The 18,695-nt window shown below is 38.0% G+C and overlaps 1 protein-coding gene across 1 annotated transcript in view; it reads right to left on the minus strand.

Moving 5' to 3' along the window:
* Nucleotides 1-2,144: 2,144 nt before the first annotated feature.
* Nucleotides 2,145-18,695, minus strand: part of ERC2 (ELKS/RAB6-interacting/CAST family member 2) — a 401,801-nt gene continuing 385,250 nt past the window's right edge. The window contains exon 18 of the mRNA XM_071755842.1: nucleotides 2,145-5,126. The gene's annotated coding sequence lies outside the window, so the exon portion shown is untranslated. The remainder of the gene's footprint in view (nucleotides 5,127-18,695) is intronic.

An 18,695-nucleotide genomic window follows, 5' to 3' on the forward strand; every position in this document is an offset into this window, starting at 1 on the left:
TTGCCTGCTCTTCCCCTGCATTTGTGGTGATCTGGTTTTAGGATAGGCTCGTTCTGAAGAAAGAGTAATTTTGAAGAGCAAGGAGTGGAAGAAATGTAAAAGTAAACAAATTCAGTCCTTGTTTCTGCACCCATCAAGTGTGGGCTTCTCAACAGGGCTACTGCTGCACCAGTGCCTCCTGGCCATACCAAATCTGTAGGTTACTACAGTGCTGTGGGCTACTCTTGGTGAATGCAGGAGTTGCCTCTTCTTTGAAAAGGTGAATTTGAAAAAGAGGTGTCTTGTCTGAAAAGTTAGGAGCATGAAATAAAGTTACTCTGATCTCACAGGAGGAAAATCTGTACAGCAGACCCTCATCAGCTGTGCTTTTCATGTGTGGGTCAAATCATACCCTGGCGACATGCAGAACTCTCACTGACTTCATAATGGGAACTGTATTACTTATTTAGGGCTGACTTGGCTTTATTTAGAATGATTTAATACATTCATTATTAAAAGTTTCATGTTTTGGAGAAGCAATATCAGCAGGTGAAATACAGCCATGGGGTTCTTTGACCTTCCAGTTTGTACTTTGACAGGTTTCTGCAGAGGGCAGGACACGGTGTCAGGTAATTAGTGTGGCTCTTCCAGAATCAAATCCTGGACCTGGAGCACAGTGTGAACAACCAGGAGATTCAGTAGGTGTTCTGCAATTTTTTTGATCCAAGTCATGCTGTTTGGGACTCTCTGAGTGTGTCTGAACTGACATGTTGGCTTGCAACACAAGCCAACACATGGCTTCATCCCCCAAAATGTCCCCCATTGCTTATACTTGTGCTTGCCCAAACCTCAAGCTACTTTGACTTAAGTCCGGAGTGAAAAAACAGGCTCTCTTGGAAGAAACCTCAAGCTCAGAAGAGGCTGGCTCTTATTCAGGCTCTTTTCTATAGAGCTGGAGAAGCCCTTGACTGTCTGAACTCAAACTTCAACATGAAGTGCTATGTTCCTGGAGCCAGAGCTGCCCCCTGGGGAGCTCCCTGATCCCGAGGCACCTGTCAGACACAGACACACTGGCCCTACCCCTTCCCCTGGGGCCCTCACAGCCCTGTTCTACAAAGGCAAGAGGGGATTCCATGATTAAAAGAATCTTACAAAAAATGGGGCTCAAGAGCCTCTTGTAGTTGCCCCAAATCCACTGCCATCCTCCTCTGTGTCCTTAGTACCGGGCACTGGCACGTGCTGTCCCCTTCGCTGCTCAGGGAGGCAGGAGCTGTGATCCATGCTGAAAATAGAATTAAAAATGTGTTTCCAATGGAGTGGGCTGGAGAATCCCCTAACATGGCTACTGCCTGAATACAGAACAAGATCATACTGAAAAATTGTGCAGGTCTAGGCAGAAGATAGAAGCGACTGCTACTCAGTTTATAGTATTGCAACTCAAAGCTAAGTAGGCGTAAGTGGAATACACAAAAAATACATATTTAGCCACAGTTAAAAGTGAAACAATATCCTATGTTAGTGCATAGTACTCTTTTACCAAGAGAACTAATTTATAGGTAAAGAAACAGAGCTTAAAACTAAAAGACTGTGTGTTTTTAAATAACCCAAGTAAAATGCATACTTACTTACCTTTATTCTCCTGCTGTGTGTGCCCTGAGCTGGTCCAGGGAGTTCTATGAGGTAAGAAATTCCTGCTCAACAAAAGTTCCTTTTCTAAAAAAAGTGAACATAATGGAAACGGCGAACCACTTACCAGGCAGCTGAAAAAGGAGCTGACTGTGCAGAGAATTTCACACCTTATGGCTTTTGGTCAGTAAAGTACATAAACAAAATGTAATTTTCTATGCAATTACACAAGGTCACACAAGAATATTATGTTTTAGAAACCCACTCAAAAGCATATCGCTCTCAAAGAGCCCAATCCAGAAAATGGTTCCCCACTTTACTAAAGTTGCTTGCAAGCATTTCTGAGAGTGGGGCCTAGGAGACATTTTCTTTTTTATGCTTTCTTAAACAGTTTATGCGATAGTAACAACAGGAAGATAAATTACTTTGAATGGTAGCAATTAGAGAAATAAGGAGTGTGATAGATTTACCATGTGGAAAACATCTCTCACACATTTTTTTTACAGTCATTAAACCCACTTTTAATGACACAATACTGATTTCAGAAAGAAACAAAGTTTATTTGATGAATATAAACAAGCTGATCAACACTAAATACTTCCCATACACATGATAACAATGTTATGAACTCTAAATACCTTGGTACTTTACACTTCTACTAGACATTAAATTACAATGACTGTCTAATACATGCCCACTGGTAATTTCTAGGAATTCCTTAGTTTCATATCAATGTCCTTAACCATATATCAATATCACAATCCAGAACATGCCACTCACTTGAAAAAATTATTACAAGAAGCACTATCAAATGAGGATCTAAGGTAAATAGGGAATACGGACCCATTGCTGCAGAACATCACATTCAAACATCACCCTACACACACAAAAAAAACATTGCAGATATAGTTTGTGGTCAACATATCTGAGGTCTTTTCATAAACACTGCTTAAAAAGTAAATTGAAACCCACTTTCAAATGAAAGTTAATGTGCAGGTACGTGCATACTGGATACACAAAATTCATTAAATACAAAATTCATACTGTACATTTAAATGAAAGAATGTGCAGTACAAGACTGATCTCACATTAAAATAATAATAATAACAATAACAATAATAATAATAATCCTAAATGTTAACAAAAAGTTGGTTTGCTTCTTTACACTTACAGGGGGGAAAAAACCTACCAAACATTGCTCAAATAAAATACTTCCCAACATCACAGTGTTTATTGTAAACCCCGAGATTCTTTTTTAGTATATGAAAAGATTTTCTCCAAATATCATAGAGCATCACATGAAATTAAAAGAAAAAAAATAATCAAAGAAAAAAAACCAATGTTAGACAAAATTTTCCTCTTTGGGGGCTAACTTGTAGACCCTGATAAAAGTTTAGATCAACACTCTTACCAACATGAGTGGAGCAAAAATGCCCCTAAAATAATATCTGTGACAAAATTGGCACATACATAGAAATACCTACCTGTACAGCTTTGTATCTGTGACCCTATTTCCCCCCCTAGTTTATTTCCTACTTCAAGTATTCAGTTGCAGAGTTAAGGTAAAGACCTGATTGTAAGAGACACAGACGATTGTCCCCTACTGTGACAACAACTGTGTCACAAGAAACTACTTTTGTTGTCTGAGTTTCCAAGTGCAACATTTGTCATATGTGCTAAATAGACTCCCCAAAGCTTTGCTGTTTCATAAACAAATATCTAAAATACCATTGATAGTTAAAGGACAAACTTTTTAAACATGAATGAAATTGGGATTTCCTATGCTATACTAATTCTATACATTTTACTCTATTTACTGAAGACAGTAGCATCCAGAAGGACTCCTGCTTGAATAAGTTGGTCTTTGATTGCACCAAGAATCACAGTAAAAATAAATAAAACATCATCTCTAGAGAATAATTTTAAAGGGGTTACTACGTATGGCTCATGTAGGATGTTTAGGGTTAATTGCAACACAGGTTTGAAAAATATTTTTTTTAATTCAGTGCAGGGCTTTAGGAGTATCCATTTAGATTTCTTTTTTTTTTTTTTTTTTTTTTTTTTACAGCAGCAAAGAAAAATTACTAAGGATAAGGCCACCCATGCTTAAATTTATTGTTTGTCCTTTAAAAATACACATATTCTATTCCCACTCCCATCAGTATGGAAGCATTTCTTCCACAGACAAAAAGATGCCTCAATAAAACAGCCAAACATTTGCACATGTTTGCCAGACTGAATGAAAGTGTTCATGGAATTGTAAGGAACCTCTCCTTGAGAAGTGGTAGAGATCTGAGTGTGAGTTATATTCTCTCACCAAGTGTAATGACTTCATAGTTTTATCTTTTCTTGCATGTGCTTCAAATTTATTTTGCAGATATATTTTGTTGGTACAAAGAGCCTTTAAGTGCTGTTTGTTCATTTGTATTTTCTTTTAAGATCTAAGATTCATTGGGATCCATGTAGGAGACTGCTTTTCAATGTAGAAAACAATAACAAACAGTTCCTCATTTACAGGAGACCTAGTGCATATGCTGTATTCACAGTAATCTTATCTTTATTTATTTTTATTTTTTAAGAGAGTCCCAGTTTTTAATTGTTGAAAATCTGTAAGCGTTCGGATGGTAAAAGGTTGATAGATCCTTGTGTATATGTCCATATATACATTGTATTTATATACACCTCAAGCTTTTACCATCCAGGAATGGGTACATTTTCTATATAATCTTATAGTTATGTTCAAATTAGATGTCCTATTCATTGTCAGAGACACACACCATATTTTCATAAAGCTGATCTTTGTCATCAATTATTAGTACCAAAAATTGATTTCATTTCCAACCTGGCCCAGAGCTTAATACCAGTTATACTATCAATGTTTTTTGGTTTTGTTTTGTGCTTTTAAAATTATTTTATCAGCAGATTTAAGAAAGCAGAGGAGGGCAAAGGCTTGGGTTTTATTGTTTGGAAAAGCCCACATCTAGCTGGGGGTAAGATTAATTCCAACACCCTTATATAGCATTTTACTAATACCTCTTTGATAATCTAGTGCAATAGAAGTGATACTTTAGAACAGACTAGGTAAAATCAGCAAATGCAGATACTGCATCTAAGACAATCTGAATTATTTCTTAAAATCAATATAAATTTACCAAAAATTAGTTAAATAACCTGTTTAACTGAACTTCATTAAACAATAATATTCTGAACTGATGGCTTCTTAGTGAAAATAGAATAACTTACAAGACCCACTGCAGACAGAAATGAAGCTTGTAAAATTTCTGCTAGTCTCCTTCATTGTTTTTCCAAAGTATCTAATTTCATAGTAGACTAGAAGAAATAATGGAGAAAATGCCAATAAATGCAGCATTTCATTAGATGTCGACCTTTGCATTCATTTTCTGCATCTGTGATCTTCTCAGGATATCATGGACATGTTTGGAGATCCAATGCAATAGATTATCATCATTACCTTCCAGGGCTACATTGGTTTCTTCCTCTTTCACTACTTCCTCTGACAACTGTAACAAGGAAACAAAATAATCCAATTAGTAACATAATTGAAGCATTAAAAACTTCCTAGTTCTCATCTAATCAATCTTCACATAGATATCAATGGAGAAATTGCTTTTCTAGGGAGTAAGGATTAAGTAAGGATTTGAATTTGATTCGGACCCACTTATGTTCATGGGGTGGCAATTGGTTTTACAGCTGATTTGTATGACAAGATTTCCTCTAAATGGGAAAGATTGTAAATTCCAAAGACACGAAATTCTGTTGTGCTTCTGATTGTGGAAATGGTGAGCTTTCTGATCTTATCTATAAGCACAGTAGCCTTGAGGTGGAAATGCTGTCAGTGGAACTAAATATGTTTATTTGGAAACCAAAGGAATCCTCCATTTGTTTCCACTCAGTTCCATAGCAGGGGAGATTCTGTAGTGCCTCTAGTAACTCCTCAAAACTAAAGGTATGGAGAGCAACTTTTTATAGTTATATATTAAGCCCTTAAAGTCCACTTTATTTTACAGAACAGTGGAGAAAGGCTTTATGGATACAAAACTTCAGATTGATAAAAGTTAAAATATACAATAACCTGTTATGAATTTTTCAATGGCTGTTGCTCTTCATGGCTTGGCTGGTACCATTGAAATCTAGAGAATTACAAGAGGCAATGGGTATAAGCCTGAGCCAGTAGTGGAGAGGAGGGCATCCTTCCTTCTCTCTGCAGGCTTTGGATGAGGCTCTGTGTCTGATTGTGAGTGAAGAAAGAGTGAGGCCTGAATGATTTTTATTGTTACAAGTTATGCTGCGAGCAAATGGCACGGTATTCTTGAACAGAGAGCAGTGAATTAATTTCATTTCTGTTATCTGTATATCAGGTGGGTGGGAGGATTAAATGCTTCCTTTATGGGGCAGTTGCTCATTTTTCCACTGACTTTGTTTCTAGAAAAGTGGTAATGTGTTATGTATGGGATTCTCCATTACTGCCTTTGCATTTATATAATCTTAAAAGTTTCACAGACATCCAATTTTTTGAAAAAGAAATTGTCATAGAATGCTTACACTGTATACAGCTGAAAATTTGTTGTTTTGTAAATTGATCTAGTTGGTCAAAATGCCCCCTCAAATTCTAGGGCATATCTAATATTAATCAGAGTAATTAGTCTGTGAGTAAAGTGAAACACTTTACAGAATAAACATGCAAATGATTTTAAATCCCTATTTTTATGCCTTTATGGCAAGTACATACAATATAATACAAACTTAGATGAATACTTCCACTATTCCAATGGGAAGCTGGTACAATTCTTCTGGTTAAAACACTTAGGGACTAATCCAAAGTCCACTGAAAAGTGGAAAGGTTCCCACTGATTTTAACAGGTTTTGGATCTGGCCTTTGAATGGAGAAAAAATTACTTCTGCAGAGCTGGAAAGCCAGGGAGTTCCTAAAGCAGATCATGTTACTAGTTCTGGCACATAAAATCTTTGCAAAGTTTTTATGAAAACTGTAAGTCAGAGCATGCATTACGTTTCATGAACTGTGCATTGCTCCCATTCTTTAGTGTGCCAACTATTTCTTAATCATCATTCAAAGAGATACATGGGCCTAGGAAGCACCCATACAAATTAACAAGGAGAGGTGTTCCAGAAACCATAGAACAAAAATGTCTATACTTTTTTAGCACATTCACTAAAACATAATCACAGCAAATCTTCAATATACTTCTTGTTTTACAAGCTGAAATTCCTTTACAATTGACACTCATTTATGCTCCAAAAATTAGAGCCCAGAATAAAGTGTCCAATCTGATGAACAGCAAAAACTTACCAGATGCAATCACTCTCCAGCTTGCTCCCCAAATTTTTATTGGGGTTTTAATACAGAATGAAACCCCTGAATAAATCTCACCCACTTAATCAACCCACCCATTCATCAGGAAACCATAGATATGTTGGAATCATAACAAAAACTTGTTCACCACAGGTAGGAAATGCAAAGTATTTTCCCAGTAAGTAAAAAAAATAATATATATATATATATATAAAAGGATATTGCTGTCAAATACCAGCTGAGGTGGGGTAAATTAAATTTACATTTGTTTCTTCAGTGCTGTACTAGGTATAGGTCACTGAACCTCTAAACCAGAAATAAAATTGGGTAACACAGACTGGGCCTGAGCTTCAGCAGCACTCCAGCTGAAGTGAATGGCTTGTGAGTTTTGCACTCTGACAATCCATTAGGTACCAGTCCATGAAAACAGCAGAAGGATGTGAAGATAGAAAAGTGTAGTAGCCCACAAACATTTCTTCAGATTGTTTTTCCTTTGGATAAAGACACCTGCCTGATTACTACTTTTACCTCCAATCCTTTCCTCTCAGCAGTGATTTGCAGAAACAAGCTGGAGAGGGTGGGTAAACACAAAGGGGTTAAAGGGGAAACTGTTTAATAACAGTAGTAAAATGCAGGCTATTTTTGACATCTGGGTTAATGTCCATTATGCTCCATATGCTTTCCAAATGTTTGCAACAAGCACCCAGATACAAAAACAGATACCCATTCACATAGGCTTAAATTGCCCTCTCCTAACCTGTTACACATGGTACCTACATAAAAGGCCAACAACTGATACGGTAATTAGTGAGGCAGAAAGAGAGGGAATAGCCACTTTATTGCAAGGAATTGGTATCTGGCTGAATGTTAGAAGAGAAGGATATCATTAATGAGAACCCGTTAGGGCTATTTCTGTTCCTTAATCTACGACAAGGCATCTGCATTATAATGTGACATCTTTTAAAAAGCTGTCAGGATGAATTCCTCAATTTCCTTCTCTAGACTCATTCATCATTACTGCAATCAGAGTACTAAAAAAAAAAAAAAAAAAAAAAGGGAAATGATTTAATTTTCTGGGAAAAAGTAACTAGACGGAAAAGTAGTATTTATAAAACAGGGCTATAACTCATCAAGTCTTTGTCAAGTGACCTTCTGGATCTCATCTGTGCCTCTTGCAACAATCAAATCTAAATGACATGAAGAAAAAAAAATGCGATCTTAATTTTTACTTTTGTCTGTGCAAAACAATGAGAAGAATGACTCAATTAACTAAGACAAAGTCCTGGCATGGTATTATTCTGAATTCTGTCCCTGCCACTAGCCTATTGTGTGACTAAGGAAAGTCTCATAATTTTTCTGTGCCCAACTTGCTCTTTGCTATAGCAGGGATAACATCGGGCTCCTCACAGGAATTTGCAAGCCTTAATGTTTGCAATGTGCCTTAATAGTCTTGGATGGGTGCTAAATGTTATTATTTTTCAGTTCCTGCATTTGATTAAAACTGAAATAACATAGTAAAAATTAAATTAATATACTAAGTTACAAGTAAAGAGCAAGCACATGGTTCATGGGGCTACTTGTAACCCTCAGCACTAACATGTATTGCAGCCCAGGTGATTCCCAAGGTCTGCAGTGACATGTACCATGCGGGCAGAACTTAGCAACTGCAGAGTCCCCCCAGATGTTTGATTCTGCCAAAAATCTGTTCGTGGCTTCCGTGTGAGCCCAGAGCTCAGACTAGTGGGAGCACTGCGGGCTGCTTTTCCTCTGCCCCTGAAGTGGAATTGCAAACATGATCACAGATATTTGCAGTCCAGATATTTGCAACTCAGCACAAGAAACAGTATTAGGTAGCACAGATCTGCTGGAGTGCTCACCACGGTATAGTTCCCTTAAAACAGGATATGAAAATGGCATGACATGTACTATTTTAACTTCACTGTCATTACAGTCCCAACAATAAATCTGTTTTTGCTACTTCCTCCTGGCCTAACTTTCATGGAAAGAATGAAAACCCACCTCTTGCTTTCTAAAGAATACAGTAACCTGTTAAAGCCTGTTATATCAATGTGAAAATCTCTAGTGAGGAGGGGAGAGAAGAGAAATAATTAAGACATGAAGTTGTATCCAACCTACACAGAAAACTTTCAATGCCAAGATGCTAAAGACACCTAAGACACTTGTTGAACTGAGTGAAAAGGTAAAATCTAGTTTAAATTTATAGCATTCCTTCAGTGTCCCTCTAGGAGTTTGGCTTTTTGCCAGTGTTCCTTGTTAAAAATTTGTTAAACGTGTTTGGCATTAATGCAAACACAAAGTGCTCATTTGTTACAAATTCTATTGGAATGCATTCATTTAAGGCAATGAAGTAGTTACCAGAAAAGAAAAAATGTTCATTAAGTACATTTTAAAAATACAATGATGTATGCGGTGCATAACTATGGCGCCCCAGTGGCTATATAAATATCTGACAGAATAACCACAAGTTGTGTTTGGTTTGAAATTGGAATCTTTTAAACATAACTGATAGAACAAAAACTGGTTTTGTTTGTTGTCAAAACTGATGGTAGTCTTTTTTTTTTTTTTGTTTAGAACTAGTTAAAATAACCAAGATTTTGGCATACAATTTCTTACATCTCCAATCAATAAAGCCCACAGGTTCAAGTAATGCTAAAGGAAGTTTCTTGATTCAAAGCATAAGTGCAGCACTGCACATTATCTAGAGAACACTGAACACAGAAAGTAAACACCCTGCTTGGAGGAGAACAAATTTTAGTCATTCTTAAAAACTCCACTTAAGGAAATGTTACCTGGGAGATCTGCAACTGTCTGACAACAGTCAGGTATAGCAAGACAAAAGCCTCCTGCTCTACTCTTAATCCTTTCAGAAAATAAATAGCTGAAACCTAGTTTACAAAATCCTAATAATAAATCTCCCTTTTGTAATAATGTGAAATACCCCTGATAATGATAACCCTTCGTTTTGATTAAGCAATTCTGAGGTGTATTTCTTCCAGGCTAGAAAATGTATCTTTTTAGATACATTGTAAAAGTACAACAATTTTTCTTCTAACTTCCTATGGTTTATAATTACAGTGAAGCTTAAAAATGGTAAATATATGAGTAAAACATATTTTAAAAGAAAAACCCAGAAATGTTGTGATTTAATTAAATATTGAAACATTTTTTAAAAATCAGTATAAAAAAGTTATTTTTAAAGCCAAAATTAACTTTGTTCCAGTTCTGGCAAAGAAATTATTTATTCCATTTGTTGCTATTTATGTTTTAAATTCATTATATGGTAAACTTCAGAAGGATCTGCAGCTGGTGGTAGAATTGCTGCATGAGTGTGATGAACTTCTTATATTGCTACAACGCCATAACTGTTAATCTGAGTTAGGAAAAAAAGCACATACCATTGGGATGAATAAAATCAAATAGATTCAAGTCCTCTAGAGAGTGAGTGTCCTTGAAAACTACTGTACAATAATATGATAAAATTAGATTAAGTTCATGAACCTTGAGACTATTAGGACAAAGATGCCTTCTCCACTGGGAATGCATATAAATCAAAATTAGACTAATAGTACATGAATTGAAAGACAGCCTTTTTTTTTTTTAAGTAAACTTTTTCTTTTCAATAAATAATTTCAGTCCAAATCAAAGCTCTTCAGAAATATGAGAAAACTCAGCACACATTCTTCAATCTGTCACTTTCACACTGAATTAAAAAGAGGGTTAAGGGAAATGCTAAGGATGGCTTCAGACAGGCACTCTTTGGTGGGCTGAGCTGACATATTCAAGATGATGGAAGAATTTCCATCAACCAGAGAACCTGAGAGCAGCTCACAGAGGCAGCAGTGACTCAGCAGCACCAGGCATGGGGCTCTTTGTCAAGACATTTATGACTTCCTTAAGATGCAGCATGTGAGACCTCTATGGATTCTTTATTTGGGGGTTTTTTTGTTTGTGTTGTTTGTTTGGTTTTTTCAGTTAAATCAAAGAGAAGCAACAAGTAAAGAAGAGTTCTTGGGTAAAGTGGCTCAAACAAGAGTTCCCAATGTGATCCTAAAACCATCAATAGCAGAGATTACTTAATGAAATTTGAAGGAGCCTTTTTTCATCCTTGCTGATGTGGAATGCCATTTACTCTCATGCGAGGGACTAATTAGGGGCCTTTTTTGAAGATCAAGGTTTTGCGATCTCTGCTTCTTAATAACATGGTTTGCCTGTCTGCCACCTGGGACAAGGCAAGGCTCTCTCTAACTCCTGAACAGCAGGCACTGCCTTAGGGCATTGCAAGTGCAGGCAGGAAACCGATCCTGCCTTTGCACTCCTTTAACCCCTTCACTGCCTGCCCTCCCAAGCCCACTCGAAGTCCTGAATAGGCAGTGACCAACCCAGTGGGAAAGCATTCATTTAATATGATTTAAAAATTGTGTCACCGGAAAACTGGTATTAAGGGCAAAATTATTGCATTATTTGATGATGAAGATGGCATCAGAAGCCATGCTGTTCTTATAGACTGGACTCAACACACGTGGCAGTGCCTGCTGCAAAGCCACACACGGCTTGCTGTGCTCCAAGCAGACAGACAGCTCGTGTTTCTGGGGGCTGGGAAAAGAAGTGGTTAAATAAAAGCTGTGTCAAGCCCCCAATCTAATAAGTCATCTTATTAGGAAGTTGTGATGCCCTGTTTGCCCTAGCCTGTGGCTTGTCTGCTCCACTGAAAGGTCTCCTGCTGGGACCTTTGTGGCATTATATGAGGTAGAGAAGGCTGCTGCTATATATGAGCCTTGGTTTTGAGCAGCCAAAACAGCAGGAGAACCAAGCTGCAAAGAATTAAACATGTAACAACTTTGTAAAAGCACAGACAGTGATTGAGGTTGGCCCTTTTGCTGTTGACACGTTCTGGCCCCTGTAGGTTGTGGTCACTAAGCCCATTAGAGCTGCAGTGTGGCAACAGCTAGTTCAGCAAGTTCAATGTGTTTCTGTTTTATTTCTAACTACTGGACGTAAGCTGGCAGTGATAGGAGAGCAGAATATGGCACCAGAAATATGTCATAAACACAGTCATCATTGTCAGGGATGTGAAATTACTTTTCAAACTATTTATTTTTGGCATATGGAGGTTGGGTGTATTTTTGCATTTTGTTAACTGAAATTTAATTGCAACTTACTGTACATTTCATTTAATTTGAAAAAAAAAAAAAGAAACCTCAAGATGCTGTTTTCTCTTAAGAGAGAAACTTCTCACTGAAGAATCTTTGTTTCTAGAAAGTCATTGCAAAATGAAAACAGAAAACATAAACCCACTAAAATCTCAGTTGGGATAGGTTTCTCTTATGAGCATCCACTTATTTAAATCAACACTTACCTCTTTTTTTTTTTTTTTTTCTTCTTCATTTCTTTAAGATAAAACAAATAATTACTCCAGATTTTTAAAACCGGATAGTGAAATGGACAAAAAAAGATTAATGATTACTGAAAGGAAATACTGCTGATATAACTGAGGTGGAGGTTTCAATTATAAACCCAAATATGAGATACAGATCAAAAGACTCCTCCCTCCTGTCTCCCTGAGGACTACACTTTTTTCAGAGAGCAGTGCAAGGTTTCTGTTACATGTGCATGAGGACCCTTGTGGTCCCAGAGCTCTGAAATTTCTCTTTCCCTTTCAAAACTGTATTTGTAGCCCCATGTTTTGCAAATCCCTGCAGATTCCTCACTGCCTGGAGTTACCAGTCTATAGAGACAGAGCAAAGGATGAGGTCTCTGAACACTTGTGTAGCTGCAGCATTTGTCTCCCTCTCAAGCCTGTTACGTGTTGCCAGTGCCCTCATTCCCAAATGAGCTACAGCTTACGTAGGAGGGAGAATGATCAGGACAGGTCACAGCTGAAGGAGGGAAGGGATTGGCAGTCTTACGTTCTTTCTGTCCACAGGCATTTCCCTGGTGCCCTCCCTTGTTTCTTCATAAGTGAGGTAATAGCTTTTGCTCTGGTGTTGTCACCCTTTGGGAGCACCCAGCTCCCAGCTGCTGGCAGCACTGCTGAGGGCTCAGAGAGCTCTGAGTTGCTGATCCACAGAAATGACTGCTCCTTGTGGAGGGACAAAAATCATGTCAAAGGCAAAGCATGATCCTTCTCTGGCCACCAGTGATGAAGAAGTTTTTCTTCCTAGTTCTTAGGTGCTTGCCTGAGCAGGGCAAGGTCATAGCTGTGGATTTTCTCTGGATGAGGAGAATTTCTAGAATCTGTAGGACTTATTTTTCATCTTTTTTTAGATTTGCTGATAGTTTGGGACAAGAAGGGATTCCTAAAATTTCATACATACTTGTCTGGTTGTAGGGACTATGATTTGGTTTTCACCTCATGCATCCTACCAGAGTTAGTCAATATTTAATAGCTAAAATTGGCTGGCTGTTGTGCTTGGATAACTCTAGTTACTGTGGCTGTCACCACACTCTGTTGTGAGAAGCATATTGGTTACTACATGTTGTACCAGGGTAAATACTAATAAATTTGGTGGTTGGTGAGGAAGTTTAATCCAAAAGCACTTCAGCCTATGAGCAGGCATACAAGGACTGTACTTCTTTTGAAGTACCCGAAGGCTGGATGGAGCAGGGAGGAAGAGAGGTTGTGAGGGATGAGTGCAGGTTTGAGGTACTTCATGTGTGGGCCTATTTCTTCCCTCAGGAAAAGGCTGGATTCTTGGCCAGAGAGGAAGGACAAGACTTCTTGGAAGTGCTGGGCATAACATGGTGTCCTTAGGGCAGATGACTCCAGCAAACTGGCAGAAGTTTGCTGGGATTATCTTTTTCTTAACAAAATAATAAGAAGAAAACTAATAAAAATGCATCTGATGGCTTGTGTCTTCTTTTCCAATCACCTTATCTTTTAGAGTTGAGAATGAAATAATAAGCTTCAGAGTATTGCTCTGTGGATCTGAATATTTGTACAACAGCTGTATATGTCCCTATCTCTACTTCATAATTTAGGTAAACTCTTAACATGCCATTTCATGAGTTAGTTCTGCTAGCTAATAGCCCTGTACTCCTCAAAGTTATCCAGTTAGTTATATTTAAATACTAATTGTGCTGTGGAGGGCATTGTGAGGTACTAATAATAATATAAATCAATATGCCAAAGGACAGTTTTGTTATATACCAAAAGCCTGCTTTACAGTACATGAGAGATACTTCCACCTTCTTCACTTCAAATGATCCTCATTTTTTTGTTTGTTTGTTTTAAACCATTCATGATATGAACCCAGTTAATAATGTTACGTGTGATATTTACATTTGCATCTTTTAATGTCAAGAAGAAAGAGATACAACTAAGGAAAGTAGCAGTAGGTTTGGTCTATTTGAAGTAAGACCGATTCTGGATTCACTTAAAACTTGAACTGCTCAAGCATTACAATGACTGTGTGTGGCAGTGTGAACATGACCATACATGCTCGACAGCTACTTATTTTTTAAATACCCATCCAAACAACACGCAGCATTTTGAAATCTAACTTGTGTGGTCTAATTATGCAATAATTTCTATACTTTAGGCCCCAATATTATGAGCTTCTCCACAATTATGGGTCCGCCTACGCATTTCTCAGTGCATGATAGGGAAGACTTAGGGACCAGTTCTGCTAAGCATGTATGTTTTAATTTTTACTCTTAAGTGAGACTTAAACGTGCACCTAACATTAAGACAGCACTTAGGACTCTATCCTGAAAAGGAACTTACAGGCTGTCCTTCTACTAAGGGCATGCATATAGTATGCAGTGCAGATCAAAGACCTACTTATCAGCATATCAATAATAATGATTTTTGCATCATAAAAAAAATTGCAAATGAAATAGCAATAAGCTACTTGTTTAAGTGAAATCTTGCTCCCCATAATCTTCAAACACCTTATTTTTAAACATTTATGAACTCAAGAGTATGCATGTATGTAAGAGTTACCCAGGTCAGAGGCTTAGATTGCAAGATTTCCAAAGAAGACACTCAGGCCTTCCATGCAAGTGTCAAATCACAGGTAAGCATATAAACTATATATATGAGCTTTGTTATGAAATAATTTAACATTACAAAATTTTCTACTTGATGCATTTATAAAAAATTGATGCATTGCAACTACACTGTGTTTAGCGATACCAGACAAGTAAATTTATGAGCAAAAATAATCACTACAATCCATCATTAATCACAACTTACCAAATAGCATTTTTTTTCTAGAGAACACCCATTTCCCTGTGCCCCTTTCAATCCAGCTGAAGGAGTAGCAACACAACTGGTACTTAAAAAAATCTTTTCCACTAAGCAACTCACTTACAAGAAAGAAAAGAGAGTTTCAGGACTACTTTCCAGTAATACTGTTCTCACTGGACACTCTAATTCAAGAAGAGAAAGCCAAATTTGACAACACATCCTAATTTTTCAGGCATTATATTCTAAATATAAAGTCCATTTAATTCTAATCTTCTGGAATCATTTTTGAATTCTGGAATTATTATATCCTCAGACTTGCATCTCTTGCCTTATTTTCTGATATCTATCTGATATAATATGGGTCACCACTGCTGCATACACCTCTACATTCACATTTACAGACATTATATGGATTTGAGGCAAAGTGGCCTCTCCTATATAAAAACATGGAAAATTCAGCAAAAAAGCACAGCTGGACCATGATTTCATATTTGAATTCAGCATACTGTATTATGAGGGCTGGAATATAAGATGTGAGGATTAGGTCAAAGAACATGGTTTCACTGCATTTTTTAAATGAGAAAATGTTTGCTCTCACAAACATTTCCATAGATTAAATCAAACAAACTTTTAATTAATTTTTCTAAGCTACTTTTGCTTGTGGACAAACCATTTGTAGTATATGCCCTAGCTAATTTAGCAAATGTTTGATAATCAAAAGCAATTGATGAAGCCAGGAATAGCTTTTAACAGAGCTCATCAACTAACAAGCCTGTGAAAACCAACAAAACCCCAATAATTTTCTCATGCAAGCTATGAGATCACAAGCATAGGACATAAAAAAGGAGGAGGAGGATCATCCGTGTAATACAAACCATTCACAAGCCATTTAGCACTGTTCCAATTTTATTTATACTTGTGGTGTCTGCAGTTGGCACAGCCAGCCTGGGCAACAGTTACAGGACATTTGAGTAAGTACTGCTTGTATTATATCTAGAATCCACTGCCTGCTCTTTTCACTAAATGTTCATATTGCAGGAAAATTTGTCAATAATTCCGTATTCACACCCTTCAGACATGTTTCATATTTCTACATCTTTTCCAAACTGAAGAATTATAGTATAGAATTATAGAATAATATCCACTCCTAATGTAGAAACAAGTTTAAATCTCTGTCATCCCCATCATCCTTTTTTCTAGCTTCTTCTGGACTCTCTATTCCCTCTCAAGGGCTTACCAGAAATGTGTAAAATAGCAAAGATCTGGGTAAACCTTGACCATGGGCAGGGGTTAAAAATAGCTTTAGGTATATATTTCTTGCCTAAGTATTTATAATATTATTTGCCTTTTTGATTACTGCTGCAAATAAAGCTAAGTTTTGGAGGATTATGCACAAAAATTCCAACTCCATCCTGAAGAGTAACAGCTAATTTATACCCTGACATTTGGTATGCAGTGTTAGGGTTGCTTTTCTCCCATATGCTCCATTTGACATTTATCTAATGGAAAATTCATCTGCCCTTTTACTGCCCGGTACCTCAAGGCACTGCAACCTAGATTTTGACTTTTCAGAATCCCTCCAATCCTGCAGAGGAACAAAATAGTTTTCAAACCCATTTCATGGGAAATTCCCATTATATATATCTGGTTTCTCAAAAGAATGAGCTGAAACCTGCAGGACAGCTGGGATTGAGGAAAGGCAACAGATACATTTCTATTCTGTGCATAATTCAACAAAGTGCCAATCCATGCTTGTGGAATCCTTTTCTGTGCTGGTGTTGCTGGCTGACACACTGTCAGCATTTTTCAGGATTATGCCATTATCAGCCTGTACTGGGACCCTTTAAAAAAGCTGAAATAAAAGGGCTCTCTCTGCATATTTATGCCATCCTGCTCTGAGCACTTCCTGTTGGCCCCAGTAAATCTCTGCTAAATTTCAATCGACTCTCGTGGTGTTCCAGCTGTTAGATAAACTTCCAAGGATATTTTTGTGACAGGTACAAACCTAGACAGGAAATCTCAAGAAGAAATTCTAAATTAATTATAGGTCAACATTCAAGCCAGCAAGAAGGAGCAATTGTCATAAATTTTTGAAAGCTAGAATCCAATTTTAGTTGTAAGTGCAAAAAAGTTCACTGACTCCTTTGTGAGTCAGTGCCAATAAAATAATGTATTTCACATTCTGTAACAGTTTGCTTTGGCTAAACACAGAAAGGAAGAAGCTAAGATTAGTGAGCTGTATATTTAAATCACATAAAAAGACTGCAGTCACAAACCAGCAACAAATCGTAGATTTGCAACTTATAGCTCAGTATTGCCTTATCACATCTCACATTTTCAAAAGCATACAAGATGCAAATTAGTTTTGTGCCAAATGAAAACATCTTCACTACCTGAAAAGCTGATAAAGATGCCAACAAAATCTTTTTGCAATGCCACGCCACACGTATCCCAGCTCTCTTCCCCTGGGCACACACACACTGTGTGTTTTGTTTGCTTTATGAACGCTACTAAAATTGAGTAAGCAAGGGGTTGAGAGGGCAAAGAGTGTTGAAATAGTACTGGCCCACAGAGGCTTGCCCATGTTTCTCTGATTTTAGCATTGCTACAGATTTCTTGACAGCTTTTGCAATTCCTCTGTGACATCCCTTGCAGAAACTCTGAGGGCAGCATCCAGAACACAGAGGCTTTCTGAGGGCTCTGCAGCCACCGGGCAGAGATTCCTTAGCCTGTTTCCCCAAAATTCAAAACATTTTCCTGGGAATGCTGTGGAGTGTTCCTGCCCAGCAGAGCTTCTCCAGCAGCAGTGGTCTGTGTCCTCCCTGGCCCATCAGCTGGGCACAGCTGGGAGCAGAGCTCTGATCCAGCCCCAGCTGTGAGCAGCTGACAAAGCTGAGCACTGCCTGTAGAGTCAGGTACCCCAACCACAGCCTTGTGCTCTAACCTGGTAGGGGGCCCTTTCCAGACCTGTCTGCCTGAAAACAAAAGGGAGAGTTTGGAGATGCCTGTTTCCTCAGTACATGGAAAAATGTATCACAAGGGCAGGGAGAGAGGGAGTTGGAGAAAATACATTAAGCTTTGCAGGCTTCACTTCTCAATGCAACGTTGGGGCATCCGTGGGAGATGCTCGTGGTCCTCATTCTGGCACCAGCTCTGTAACAAGCCCAGGCAAACAGCAGAGCAGTGCACTGCATAAACCCACTGATAGAGACCTCAGGATGCTGCCTACCAATACAGAGCTAGTGGTGAGAAATTTTACAGGTCACAGCCATTACTCCCACCCATGGCAGAGCTTTGCACCATCAGCCACTGGCTCCATAGCCCAGCAAACAGTTCTCATGAAAGAACAGCCCAAGCAAGGAGATGCAGCCACTTTCCTACTGGAGAGGCAAGACAAAGGGAGAAAGCGAGAGAGTCTGCTGTATAGCAAGAATTTTTAAAGCTCTGAGGGAGAGAAAGGCTGTTCAGACTATTGAAGGAGAGCCTAGAAAGCAGTCATCTTGCACAATAGGCACGAGGCCATGGCTGAGTATCTTGTTCATAAACAAA

Source organism: Heliangelus exortis, chromosome 12, assembly GCF_036169615.1.
Source record: "Heliangelus exortis chromosome 12, bHelExo1.hap1, whole genome shotgun sequence".
Taxonomy (NCBI): domain Eukaryota; kingdom Metazoa; phylum Chordata; class Aves; order Apodiformes; family Trochilidae; genus Heliangelus; species Heliangelus exortis.